Below are 15,252 nucleotides of genomic sequence, written 5' to 3'. Positions count from 1 at the left end.
TATGATGTCAAAATGACATCCACGGGTCTTTTCTGTGTCTATTTTTGCTGCAAGACGTGTGAAGAATAAGTGAGATGGTGAATCTCTAGATGACGCAGTGCAGTCACAGTGTGAGAGACGCGCTTCTCACGCAGGCAGTGAGTCCGCTTTAACCCGTTAACATGGGCACTGAAATGAAAACCAAGACGTTCAGCTGCCTTAACAGCCTCCTGTGCTCCACCTTTAGGTCCCTCCTAACTGGCTGGATGCATGGGTCTGGCCAAGGAAGCGTTTCCTGCTGGTTGTCTTCTCATATTTTTGTGTTGTGCATCTTATTCCCTTAGACAGGGGTATAATGTTCCCATGATCTCGTGCTGCTTGGCTGAGTCATCTCTGATACTGAATGCTTATTCTGGAGGAGTTTTTGCATGAGATTTTGCAGAGATAACCTTTTGACAAGTGCTGACTACAGTCATTTTCCTGGGATTTTACTGCTGACGACAGTTTGATAGGTCGTACAAAATATTGACAGCTGTTGCTGATCTTATAAAATGTTTTCTTCAACTGTTTATTAACAGTGGTTTTAAATAATTAAAAACAGACAGACAAAGCATACTCAAGTAATGTACACAAATACAGTGCTTACAGAAAGGAAAACAAATAAATCAATCAATCTCAGGTATGATAACAAAAGAAAAAAGGTAATGAATAAATTAAGTAAAGTTTGAGCTGCATTCTCAGGAGAAAAGCTAATATTGAGAAAGGTACGAGATCATGCACTCTAATGAACTGCTGCAAATTTACGGTGGATTTTCAGCAGTATAATACTGTTTTTCATCGTAATTGTAAAATATGAATTCATCCCTCACATGTAAATTAACAGTCATTGCGGTCGTTTAACCAGTAATAGTACATAACTGTAATGTAGTAGAATAAAACAGTATTTTTCAAGCTTGGAAGTGTGCGCTCTCATCCCTTTGTAACTCCAGTCACTTCATCATCGTTGTACTGATTATTGGAGACTAATGTGTCTGTTTCAAGGATAACATTTTTTATATTAATCCAACTTCCCATCCAACTCATTTTTGAGTGACAAGATGTATCTGGCTTGTGTCTGAGCTTGACTTCAGAGGGCACAGTTCCAGTGGAGAGAGTCCACACTGACTTCAACCAAGAAGTTAATGTTACTCTTATCATGTGAAATAGGCAAACAAAGCTCTGTAGCTCCAGCATCTTTAGCTAACAGCAAACGAGGTGTTGTTTTCAGCCCTTTCATTACAGTTCTGTAAATAAGGTACAGTGTCCTTAGATACTCAATTGAAGCCACCAACAGTGAGTAAAGTTAACTTTTGTTAAAGTTACTCGCCCACTGCAGGGTGAAGAAGCAGCTAACTAGCGTTTACTTCTACTCCTGTACAACCGCAAAATGGAAGAAGTGGGGGCCTGGACTTACCGAAGAGTCTCTCAGCAGATGGAGACGTGAGGTGAGTCTGTGTGTTATTCCCAGGAGCAACATTAAAACCAGAGCAAACACTTTTTCTTGTGTCAGTTTATCTAAACTGAATGATATTAGCTCTCCCTAACTTGCACAGATATTTTAACATAATCAGGAACATGTTGACCCACAGTTGTACATCCAGTGCTTCCTTTAAGGGTCTTCATCCTGCACGTCATCGAACTTTCCAACAGTTCAGAAGTTTGTTCTGTACCAACCAGTGCTCATTTTTTAAATTGTTTGCTTGTTTTACAGGCACTTGTCATTGGTAATTGAAGATACCAGCCATCCATCTTTTCCCTCCGCGTTTCTCTCCCTGTCACTTTCGCTGTCATACAGTATAGATTTACTGCAAAAGACTTGTTTTCACACCAGACTGTGATACAGTTCTGTTACTCTCTTCATGTACTGAGGAAATGTAATAAACCACAGCAATATTTCATCAAATGTGTATTCTCTTGCTTTCCGTTTTTTTTATGGGGGATTCAAATGCAAAAGTTAGACTGTATTACAATTTGTAAATAAACAGTAACATATACTGTAAAATTACAGTAATGGCCAGTTGTCTTACCATCATATACTGTAATCCAATATACAGTAATATACTTTTAAAATAAATTACAGTACATGCACCATAAAATAACAGTAAATTACTGGCATCTCTGCTGCCAGTAATTTACTGTTATTTTACGGTGAAATTCTTTACAGTGTCCAGGGGGAATAGATATATTAGTCCTTTAATGCTGTAGCACCAGGTTCCATGTACTAAGGAACTTCTGTGGTTTGCCAGACAGGTCATATATCTCAGCCTCTCTACATGTAGGACACATCAGTTTTCTCAGCCAAGTCTCAAATTGAGGGGGTGAGTCTGATTTCAACAATTTCAAAATGCATCTCTTGGCAGTTACCATGCCATAAACCAGGACTATTTGGGTGTTAAGGTCTAGCTTTCCCAATATCGTGGAATGTCCGAACAGTGCTGTTATAAAATGTTTCCTGAACTGGTCAGATTCTTTGTCTTCATACCTGAGGACTACACATGAAAACTATGCTGTCTTATTCTACCATATTTGCAGAATTGCTCTGATTTATAGGTTTTATTCGGCTAAAATATGCATCTAATACAACATTAACAATACTCTGCCTTTATCAACTTGACCTTGACAAAGAAAGGAACATTAAGTCTCCAAGAGTAGAGGGATTTGAGAGCCTTTGTGTTGCAGGAACGCTCACAGAACAATGTGTCAACATTTCTCAAGGACTCCCTCTCACCTGCGAGAGAGAGAGAGAGAGAGAGAGAGAGAGAGAGCAGTCACACAAGCAAGCCTTGTTTTTCCCTCACTTTCCATCTACACACACATCCCAAATGCACCTTTGTGTGGGCGATGAGCTGAAGCTGTGAATCACTCAAAATAGTCTTCTGGCTTCCCAGGATCCTGTGTTGCTTCATCTCGTCTGCCTCCAAGGTATCTTCAGGGAGGCGTTGGCGTCAGCACGGCTAATTGAGTGGAGGATGTATCATCACAGACCGCTACCGGCAAACCCCCATGTAAAACAGCCCCAAATGAATCCTGTCCAGCCTCCAGGGGCTGAGGGAATGGAGGACTCAAAGTGTTGCCACTATCAATCAAAAAAAAAAAAAAAAAAAAAAAAAAAAACACACACAAGTGAAAAACTGTACTTATTTAAATTGGTTTAAAAGAACTTGCCATCCTGCTTGGAGGAGAGAATTACTTAAAGGTGAATTTCATACCTGGATATGCCCAGAGGATGTGAGGTACCACTGTGAAAACAGGAACTCATACAAGGGACTTAGTGAGCAAGCCTCATGGTCTGGTGTCTGGTGGCGTCAAGTCAGAACTCTAATAAATATTTTGAGCTTAATGACTCAAAGGGGTCAACTAACCTTGAGAAGGTCAAGACAGCTTCTCTAATACATATTTGTAATAAATGTATTGGCTAGGGCTTTCAATAGTTAATTGTGATTTATCGCATGTTTTACCACGTGATTAAAATTCTATTATTTAGCATTTCAGAACTGTTTGCTCTTGCTTGCAGTCTGTCTGAACTAGAAGCTAATGTTAGCATGTCTGATGTGTAATTATGAAGATGTATAATAATTTTTTGTCCGTAGACAAGCTCTAGGTAAGTTATATTTTTATTTTCCAACTCTTTTAATCTTCACCAACGACGATTCAGGTGTTGGATTTAAACACTTTAGGTCTCCTGACACGCCCCTTTATGCAGACTGGAACCGTCCCCTTTTGCTCCCATAGACATGACTTGCCATGAAGTATCTTGCTCCGCCATGTAACATCTTTGTAGGAAGTGTCTGTTGCAGCTTGATAACAAGTAAGGGTGCATCAAAGGGTCAAAATAATAGCAGCCAAAGATTCTAGAATATAGTGCTCTAGAAAATAAAGAATCTTTGGTGGAATGCGATTAACACAATTTCAAAACAAATACTGCGTTATGCTCAGTCCTTAATCTCATTGCGATTGACGTGTTAATGCTGACAGCCCTAGTATTAGAACGTGTGTCCAGAATTTGAAAAAAAAACTGCTGTGACAAAGCACCTATTCATTGAACTTTTATGTATATTTTCTGTAAATTTTATTTCCCTACATGCTCCTGAGAATTTAGATGACCTGTAGAAACAAACCTGTGAAAAAACCTTTGTAAATCTTACATTGCCATGGATGGAAACCATTCGAAAAGGACCCAAAAAGCCCAACTAAACTCAAGGTCTTTACTTACAACACTTTAGTATGTGGGTAGTCAGTGAAAACAAGGCAGACAAATCCAAAAAGGAAGTAGGTTAAGGCGAGGTCAAAATACTGAACTATGGCCATACGCAAACAGACAACTGCACCAGAAAAAAAGGCTAGAACGCTTGACACGGAGGACAAAAACAAGCCAGCAACAGGGGAGGGGAGAACATAAACTAAATAGACAAGGAGAGGGGAGATAGTGTGACACAGGTGGAACACATTAGGGCGGGGCAGACAATCACAGCAGTGGGAAAGGGGCACACAAGAGCAGGAAGTGAGTTTGAAACAAAAGGAGAGTGAGTGGTATTAAAATAAAACAAAGTGTACAAAGACAAGACATAACCAAACAGGAAAACATGAGATGCAGAGCGACTTGCAGAAATTAATTTCCAAAGAGCCTTGATGTGAAGGGGACTCAGTGACAGTCGTGCTCGATCTAAACACAGCCAGGGATAGTTAATCCAGATATTTTGTAATAGGTACTAGACATATAGATAAACAGACACAAATCCTGCAATAATACAATGGAACCTACCCGACCCCACCCAGCTGAGGTCTTATGTCTGGTCACAATTTGCTCAATTTTTTACAGGAGTTTACAATTGACAGTGTGTCAAATGCAATGCTGTAGTGCCAGCACAGGACAGACTGGGCCCTCTGAACAGCAGGGAAGAAAGTAAGGGAGTGGTGTAAGTTTGCACAGTGTAGCCTATTTGCTTGCTTGACCTCTGCCTGCACTGCAACTTTTCCCCTGAACGCGTGTTTCCAATGCAGCTTCATTTGCTTGACACAAGTAAATGAAATCATTTAAAACACTAACTACTTGTGTTCATTCACTTCTGCTGCTTAATAACATGCCAGTACAACCTACTACATTCCTGGTATCATCTAATATTGCTGGATGTTTGTCTGACTGCTGCATCATATTCTTAACATGATCAAACTGTTCATGAAGTCAATTTAACATTTGTTCATGTGATCATTGTTGCCTGATGTATGTAAACTCTCAACCATATAAACAGTGATTACATAACCCTCGAAATGAGCCACAACGCAATGGTGTCCATGCATGCATCCGTGCAAGTCATTAGTGCGCTTCAGTACTTAAATAACACCTCAGACCATCATATAAAATATATAGCGTCATATACTAAGTGACCCATGCTTGTTTTTAAATCAAGAATTGATTTTTAATTGAATCCTGAGCCCGAGAATCAAAAATTGTATCGAATCATGAGATTTTCTAAATCAATCCACCCTAACAACATTTTTATATTATGGTTTCAAATGTATTCATGGAAGAAATAAACTATAAACAGTGAAATCACAACATTAAATTGCAGTAAAATAAACACTTGTGTGGCAACTGTGACTCACTTTTCTTGGTTGTCACAGCAATGAAACACACTTGCATTTTCCAGTGGTCAGAAATAGTGACTATCAGAGCAAACTGTGGACAGATTGACAGTGTTGAGCAACATTGATACACATCAGCCCTCAGCAGCCCGTGAGAAGTCAGAGGCACATGGAAAGGTGCCATGGGAGAAAATAACTGGGAAAGGGTGTCACGGTTCAAAAAAGTTTGGGAGCCACTGATTTAGAAAATATCGAAATTATCCTTATAAAACCCATGATTTGTTGCCATTTCCTCCTCAGTCCACTGACACCAAGGACATGGCCTCAGTGTCTTCTGGCCCTGATCAATAATGTTGTATTGAGAATGCCTCATTTACCAGACAGGTTACTTATATCTGAGATCAGAGGTTATGTCTGAATGCTTCCTGTCTGTCACAGTGGTGTTTAGGGGAAGGAGATGAAGAGGCTTCACTGTGGCTGCCCATCCTCCCAGCCCAGGACATGATGGAAGGACAGGAAACTGAAGAGCCTCTTAAATATTTATCACAAAGTGACACTCCAGCACTCACTTTCTCTGTGAAATTTCATCTGACGTTACCCTCCAACACTGATCCTTGAGCAACCTCCACTACACTAGCCTTTACTAGACAGTGTAGCTGGCTGCCTGGCACCGTCACCACCAGCCAGGATTAAATGTTTGATTTGCTGCCACGCTAAAAATTCCTACTCTCACAGAACTGCGGGGCACTTTGAATAAAAGCAACCAGCAAATGGCAGCGTGTGACATTATAGCCACATCGATGACAGCAGCCAGTGTATTGCATATTTACTCGCTGAAAATTTCATGTTTCCTTAATTGACTTGGTTTCACAGCTTGCCTCACAGCTCCAGCTGACACCTTCAACCACTTAGAACTGACATAGACTGCCACCACCTCCATATGCTGCATTGCTGCATCTTGGCAATCTCACGAGTTAACATGCATGAGATGAGCACATATGTGGCTGCTGCTTATAGTTTCTGTGTGTGTGTGTGTGTGTGTGTGTGTGTGTGTGTGTGTGTGCGTGCACATTTTAGTGCCTGTGGTGGTGCAGGCTTGGACAGAGAGTCGATTTTCCTTCTCAGCCAGTCAGAGAGGCAGAAAGCAGGGACGAGCAGAGGGAGAGAGAGAGAGAGAGAGAGAGAGAGAGAGGCAGAGAAAATGATGAATTTGACTCCAGGCAACAGATGCCCAATTAACATATCCCCATAATTAGGATGATGAGGAACGATGAAGATGAAGATGTAAGGGCACAGCTGTTGTTGTCCGTCTCAGGCAGTGTGGAGCCGTCTGAATATTCATGTGACATTTTTATGACTTTTCACTTTCTTGCTGCACGCGACCGTGGTCCTGTGTTCACCAATTATACGACCTTGGTGCTTATGTTCATTAACAATGAATGGGTCTTATTAGAGCAAAATGAAAGGGGCCACCCATGCTGCGCTGATGTAACATGGTTGTATTGTGCGGTGATAAAACATAAAGGAAGTCAGCTCACTCAGAAACAGAAACAGTACTATACCCTCTCCATAGCTGCATGTTTGCATTTTCTCCAGTGTAAAATGACTCATTGAGAAACCCCTCCTACAGCAATTTAATATGTGCAAATGTGTGCAAATTTATACCAACGTGCCAGAGTTCAAATACTTGTAATAATGTGGTTAAATGAAATTACACTGCAGAACGGCAACTGTGATCTTTAGCACACACACGGGAGAATAATGAAGAAAGAAAGGAGCAAACCACAAGCTCCAAATAGCTGTCAGCTCAGCAGCGAAGAGCCGAGCCGAGTGCTGCACTCACTCCTCCATCTTTGTCAGAAACTTCTGCTCCAGTAACTCCATGCGGCACAGCTATCAGGCTTGTCTTTGTGCCCTGGTGACGCAGCGGCCAGCTTCTTTGACTTCCAGATCAATTATTTAGATGGCTCTCCTATAAATATCAGTCCTTTAAAAGGAGGAGATACCCATCTGAGGGGCCGGAGAGTGCACTGTGCACTAAACTTAGATCCACTATTTCCTGTTAAAGCAAAAGAAAATATTACAGTATTAAATCTCTTGCATGACATATGGCCTTTTGAGAGCCCCCATTTAACATTCAGTACATTTAAGTTACGAAAAGAAAGGCTTAAAAAGGTTATTTTAGGAGAGCAGAGGGGTGTTAACGGAGTGTTCTTAGTGTATTGAAAAGAGTTAATGAAAGCACGCGGTATTGAACCAACCAAGCCAGTATTCTAGCAGCTCTGTGAGGATAATTAGGCAGGTGCTTTGAGCTACATGTTATTTAGCGTAGTGACGCTAAAGGAAAAGTCAAATATAGCTTGATTGTTGATAGTGAGTGGATTTGAACAGTTCCGTCATTACAGAACAGTGTAGATACAGAGTTTCTTGTGTAACATCACCGTGCTGGACAGGTGACAGGCCTGTGTCTGTGTGCTCTGAGAGAAGTTACAGCAGGAAATGAGAAGGTTTACCCAGGTTTTGTGTTTACATTAATGCTAAGTCATTAGTCATTAGTGTGAATGCTGATTGAACCTAGCTAGCCACGGCCTGTCACTTTCTGATAGCGACTCACTGCAGCATCCAATCTGCCCTGAAGACGTAACACAGCTCAGATGGTGTATTATAACCCCTTGTCTTGTAAATGCAACGATGGCCGAAGCTGTTGTCAAGCAACAGCCACCCATCAAGAAACCACGGTGGCAGAGAAAACTTACAATTAGCCCTTTTAAGCTGTCCTGGTGGCCAATTAAAACACAAAATGTTGATTTCTCCTTTGTTTAGTGTGTAAATCTGTAAATTGTAAGAGAATATGCAAAATTAAGTAGGACAGATTTACAATAAATAGATTATACCAACGTCATATTTTCTGATAATCTATTATGTTTTGCAGCACCCCTCTAAGCTTATTTTCTATTCTTCAGCTTGTTCATGTGCGGTCAGCTGTAGCTGTGGTATTTCCAGCAGCAGTAGCGGACAGACAGAAGGTGAAATGGCACTTCCTCTACTGGTGAGAAAAGGAAAGACATGACAGGAGTCTCCCACAGACAGAAGCCTGCACTTCCTGATGCTCGACACAGTCTGCAGGCAAAATTCTGCCCTGCACAGGCACTTCAAAGATGACCTCTAATAACTCAAAACAGTCTTAAGGGATCATATTTTCTAATGGACAACTCTCTCACAGTGTCATTTTTTTCTGGAGATGCTCAAACATTTGCAGCCTGTCTAATATTACAGTTTGATGAAGAGGCCTGGATCTAATCAGTGAGTTTGGGGGGCCACAAAAAGGGTGCTAAAAAAAAAAAAACACACACACCATCTGACTGACAGCAGCTCCAGTTTAGAGCCAGAGTGCTGTCAACTGACTCATAAGTGGCACATAATGATAATTAACACGCCAATTAGACATCTGCTGCGTTTCCAAGGCTGTCTTGAGAGTAATGTGTTTACAATTAAGAGGAGAGCACAAATGAGCAAAGACATCTATATCATCCCTCTTAATGGCCAACGTTCAACAGGACGCTGGGCCCGGGTGCAACTCAGCCAGTTGCCTGTGATTGTTTTGTAAGTGGTGGCCCGGGGAGCTTGTCATATCTGATTAAGTGGAGGGGGACGCATGGGCCAAATGATCTGGATGGAGCAGCAAGCACCAGGAGCGACACATTACCACTGGGTGTCACCACTGATCACATCATATCATTGCTCCCATCCACCCCTGACAACTCAATCAATGGCCTAATTGCCTGGGACCAGGGCCACTGTCACAACAGGTTCCAGCACTGAGGGAGTAGCCAGGCTGCACCACTGATTTATGCTGGGAGTAGGGATGGTTTACAGCTCAGAAGTAGGCCTGGAGTTTAGGAGAAACTCTGTTTTTTTAATTAATACTTTACCCACAAGATGGCAGAGTAGGACCATAAACACGCAGAGGCTCCTCACTCTTTTCCTCATGGCTGTTTTTTTCTGCCTTTGTTTTATTTAACTTCATATAATGTTTACTCTTCTTTATTATAGGGTGGTCAAGATGTTTTACAATATCTCTGGAAAAGTGATCTTAGTTTTTAAAAAATGCTGGGTGTCAAACCTGTAGACTTTAATATCATGACTGAAGACCCACAGCTTTCTCTGTTTTTATAGAGAAACATAACATGGTGTCTTGTTTCAATTCACAGTGGTTAGATGACTGCTGGCCCCTTCGTCTAATGGAATTGAAATGCATTTTGACCTAAAGTGTACACTGTGTGAAACATGTGGCTTTCTTTAAAAGTGCACATTTAAAAACTTCCATTTACCATGGAAACATAAATGAATGAACTTTCGATCTCAGATTTTAAGACAGCATGGACGACATGTCTTTAAAGTACTCAGGAAAATGTTAAATCTTGAATCTTGAATCTTGGGATAGGTTGGGCCATGGAGGATCAAGAAGGATGCATTTTCCTGTCGCATTTGAAGGAGCCTGGTTGTGCTGCTGTAACACAATCAGCCCTTAAACGCAGCCACTGAATTGGGACACAGCCTCTATCTGCAGAGAATCTGTTGTGTGATGTGATTAAAGAGTAAATTGTGTTAGTCAATGTAAAGTTTTTACATTGACTAACACAATTTTCTAGCCACTGATTCTAGTTTTAGGTCCTGATAAGTCACAGATCCAAGATTTTCACCTGACATCAGTGACATGGTTCAGGATGGCTGGCTGATGATAGGACAGTGCAGGGCAATAGAAATATTACATACTCAGTTCACACTGTTGGAGACTATAACAGTGCAAACACACATACACAGACACACACTGATGACTATCAGGACAACGTTATTCTCCTGGTTCAGTTGTACTCTGTGGATCTGTTTTTGTCTGACCCTGTGGGAGTCCTGCAGCTTCATTAAATTGTTACAGTTAATTACTTTATTAAAATATGTTTCCAAAGATGCTCATCTATAAGGGGTTTTATTTAGAAAGTTTTGCCTGTAAAATATTCAGTTTATTCTGGCTCGCTTTGTTACTGGGAGTGCTTGGACAATCTGGCTCTGTCTGCAGACCGAGCCCAAGAGAGCGTGTTTCTAGCTCTCCTGCTGTGCAGGCGAGAAGGAGCCTGGATTTCCACTGGTTGGCAGTGAAACAGATACACGGTATTTGACTGATTGAGCTTCTCCTGTATTTGTCAGCCTCCTTCTTGGATCTGCCAACAAAGTCACATTCAAGGACATCTGCCAGGTATTCTGTCCTGGTATGCATACGTTTATCTGTTTAATAATCGCCAAAAACCAAAACACAGACACAAAGACACACACAGCCCAATGTCTAGAAATTAATTTGCCAAATTTCTGCTTTTAGGTTGATAAAAACATAAACACAAAACAAATTCATTACGTCTCTTTGTTTCCTCAACAATAATGGGCCAAGAGCAGAGGGCAGACATGCGTTTTCAGGGATTGTCTTTTCTTTAATCAGGTTGCTCCAGGGTCAAACAGCGCAGCCTCCCTGAAAACCTCCATGATGGAGACTAGTGTTTTAGCCTCACAGTCAGAAATTACACAGTTTCAGCCACTCAGATAATATAAATTTCGGAATCACAGGAGCTGTTGCTGCAAACCATTCAGTCTCTGTCCTCTTCATGTTCGAGCTGTGTTGGTTTTTCTGACATTTAAATTAAGTATATTTAAGGTATTGAAATGTGACAAGAGTTTTCCTTGTCCCCTCTGTAAGCCTTGATATTAAAGCACCTGTTCCATCCAGGTACGAGGGGAGCAGCTGGCTAAAGGGTATCAATTAGAGTCTTATTAACATGTAATGGTAAAAGCAATTGTTAGGTGCAGTGACTCCACTAATACTGGCTTTGTTCCAGGCCCTAATGGATCAAGAAAAGCCATTAAGCAAAGCTTTTGATTTACCTTTGACCTGCTTTCAACATTGGCATACTTAATGTTCACAAGCACAGGCTACTGTTTGAAAGAACGAGACAGAACAAGGTAATGATGCTCAGAGATATACAAGGACTTCTGTGTCCAGCTGACACCCCCGTGGTGCCTGGTGAGGATATGCCCGAGGCTGCTTCCTTTGAAGGTACTACAGGCAAAAGCCGCTGGTGGGAGGAGACCCTGGAGCAGAATGACTCAAGGGACTATATATATATCCCAGCAGACCCTCTTAACCTGACCCTAGTAATCAGTGAAATAATGCATGTATGGATAATCCCCCTGGGTACATTTGAATGCAGGGTCAAACAAAGAAGAGTAACAAATACTCATGAAACACACTGATGGAGAGTGACGTGTGAATTACACATTTAATCAGTATTTAATTCTAATTAAATATCTACCTGTTGTAATTCTACAATGAATCTATAATAATGTAGTTCAGTATAATTTTATTCATTTTATTATATATTATATAGTTTGATTTCTTTTTAAATCATTTTTATTTTTTTATTATTTTATTTTATCTATCTCCGTCCTTACTTGTTTTTTCTGTGTTTGTGTGTGTCTGTTGCTTTTGACTACCATTGCCTTTTAATTGTCTGTCAAGGCATTTTGTAAACCCTGTTTTTAAAGGTGATATACAAATAAAGCTATTATTATTGTTGTTGTTGTTGTTATTATTATTATTATATTTGTATTATGCTATATTAAAATTATTTCATTACTGTAAGGCTGGACAGGTGATGCATGCCCACCACAGCAGAGGGCTGGTTCAGGCTTCAGTGTCTGACACCTGGTGTTTCACTGGCTGTTTATAACCTCAACAGCCCAAGTGTGAATAGTTTGACATTTTGGTGAATATGCTCATTTGCTCTCTTGCTAAGAGCTGGATGAGAAGATCGACATCTGTCTGAACCAAGAGGTGGTTAATTTACCTTAGCATAAAAACAGACTGCCTGACTCCACATACCAGCTTCTAAAGCTCTAAGCCTCACTAAGTAACACTTTATATTGTGACTGTTTGAGCTATACAAAAGCTAAAATGTAAAAACTACAAGTTACGTGCTTGAAATATCTCTTGGCCTGATGCTGTGTCTGCCTGGAGTCTGTGCTGGTTACCTAGCAACCTCCACAGAGATTTCTGTTTCTGTTTGTAAAGGAATAAAACAAATGAGATATATCTTGTTAATCAGTGAGCTTTGGAGGTGTTGGAGCCTTTTTATTTTAAAATGCTTCATTGTTGGTTAGCTGTTTCCGTCCTCTTCCAGTCTTCCCCCTGCAGGCACACAGTTGGCCACCAGTGTCGTCAGATGTTGATATTTGGTTGAATGTACGTTGTGACAGCAGGTGACCAAAATTCAAAGTTAGGACAATATCTAATGCCAACGTCAGTGACGACAGCTGACACTGATATTTTGTTGAGTTTAAGCTATGTTGTTAGATAACCAAAATCCAGTATCTTCCAAATGTCTAATAACAACACCACCTTGACATTAAATAACATAATTGTAGTCATGAGCAAAACCCAAAGTATTAAGTATTAAAATTTGAACAGGTGAGTCATATAAAAATTCAGCCCTTGCACAGTTGTCATGAAGGAGGAAATTAGCTCTAGAAACTGTTTTTGTACCAGGTTGTAAACATGTTTATTTCTGTTGTGAAGTTGGGTATTGTAACTTGGGAGTTTTTGGGGATTGACATGCTTTTGGAGCCAGCCTCAAGTGGCCATTTAAGGATCTGCGTTTTTTCTTTTTAGTTCATTTCTCAGCCCCAGAGGTTGGGGCATCAAAGTGATTTTCATTTCTAACCAAAATTTTCCATTAGAGTTGTAAGAATCCAACGTCTTTGTCACAGTGGCAGCTGGGTATGCTAAGCTAAGCTAACTGTTTGCTGACCCCAGAGTGGGATTGGCCAACTCAACAGCAAAAAAGTAAACAAGTGTTTTTCCATAATGAAAATGACACCAGTACAAAGAAAATACAGAGGAAAGGGGTAAAAACCAACCCATGGACCCACTGACAGTAGAACTGACTGAAGTGTCTAATACAATAAACCACTGGTTTGTTTAACAGAATCTTAGACTGAAATATTAGAGAGACTGAATATTAGAGAGATATTACATCAAACTAAAGCAACAGTAAATGTAAAAACACAAAGCATTACACAGTGAGTGTAGACTGACTAAACTCACTAAGACGGCAGCAGTGTGTTAATGATTGTTGGTTACAGGCCTATCTGCTGTAGCTCACTGCCTCCCTGTTTCCAAGGCAGCACGAAGCAGCAGAGGTGCATAACAGCACAGCAGCCTGCTTTCACATTCATAGAAATCCTTGCCATTAATTCCCAAGAATGGAGGTGAGTTCAAATGCTGATGAAATATATGAGAGGGGCAGAGGCAATTTCTATCTTTAAGCCAACAGACACCTCCTTCACTTCATCCTGTCTTGGCTGGTTGGCGTGGTGTGGTGTGGTGAGGTGTAGCGAGGTAATGTGGAGAGAGTGGGACGATGGCGTTTTTTGTTTGTTTGTTTTCTCGCTTACAAAACCCCTGCATCTCAATCAGACTGTGAAAACATCAGTCTGACAGAGGCTGAGACGGGAAAGGGAGAGGGCGGCTGTTTGGCTGCTGATGTGAACCAACCTGCAATTCATGACTGCTGCAAACAAAGCTGAGCTACAACATTTCCATTCCGCAGATATATTTGTCTTACCTCTAAATCTCCTTACAGTACATCGCAAAAAGTGTGTCATACAAGCGTTGGCAAGTTGGAGCGAGAACATAAATGATTCACTGGCTCGCTGACTCTGAGGGGCCCACGATGCTTTGTGGGTGCTGCAGGAGAGACACTCAATATGCAGCGCCGGTCGTGCCAGTTGGCAGCAGGGCGCCGTCGTTTGGCACCGTTCGCAGCCCTTGTAGGTACTGACATCTTCAACAGGATTGTAACATCCCATATGCCCCCAGTCTTCCACCCCCGCTCCTGAATCCAGACAAGCATCCTCACCAGAGCCTGAAATAAGACTGGGGCTCATACATACTGTGCTCTATCTCCTCTCAATATCTCATTACGCTCCCTGCTGCAGAGAAGAGGGCTTTTCACTGCCGCACATGAGCCTCGCAAAAACAATCAGGCAGCAGCTAAGGCGCTTCTCAATCACACCAGTGCATAACAACAACTCACTTGTGAATTAGATGTCACAGCAGAAGCACCTTTATTTTGCCTCCCCTCAGATTTCTTATCCCCCTCCTCCTCCTCTTCTTCTTCTCCTTGTGCATCATTGTCATTATCAGTCGCTGTTAGGAGCGCTGCAGCTGCAGCAGCGCAGGCAGCAGCTGCTGCGTGTGAAGATCAGAAGCCTCCAAATCACTACCTAGAACCTGTGCACAGATAAACATCAGGGTGTTGTGAGCAACTCCACAGCCTCTGCCAGGTGAAATCCCTGTAAACCCCCCCCCCCCGCCCAAACCGCCAATTATGTTATCTGTGAGCTGCTAATGTTGCACTCGCATCCTGACATGAGGTGTTTTATGAAACAGTCTCCTTGTGTCGATCTGTCAACGCTGCTCCTTCACACAGTCTTAGTGGTTGGTCCATGAGCTCTACAGTCTCCTGCATTATTGAGTCTCGCACCGTGAAGAGGTCACCAAATATCGTTCAGCAAGACCAAACTGACTCCTTCAACATGACTAGA

The 15,252-nt window shown here is 41.5% G+C and overlaps 1 long non-coding RNA gene across 1 annotated transcript; it reads right to left on the bottom strand.

The window, feature by feature from the left end:
• Window positions 1-147: 147 nt before the first annotated feature.
• On the bottom strand, window positions 148-5,869 carry LOC139630752 (uncharacterized). Its single transcript, XR_011693215.1, has 3 exons — window positions 3,228-5,869; window positions 2,847-3,094; window positions 148-2,746 (listed from the first exon to the last, which is right to left on the bottom strand). It is a non-coding gene; the product is annotated as an uncharacterized lncRNA (long non-coding RNA).
• Window positions 5,870-15,252: the final 9,383 nt, after the last annotated feature.

The sequence above is a fragment of the Trachinotus anak genome, unplaced genomic scaffold (assembly GCF_046630095.1).
Source record: "Trachinotus anak isolate AG129_WGS33_773 ecotype Australia unplaced genomic scaffold, CSIRO_AGI_Tana_v1 ptg000013l, whole genome shotgun sequence".
Classification (NCBI taxonomy): Eukaryota; Metazoa; Chordata; class Actinopteri; order Carangiformes; family Carangidae; genus Trachinotus; species Trachinotus anak.
Note: the sequence above shows the minus strand (reverse complement) of the source record. Positions and strands in the feature narration are given on the sequence as shown.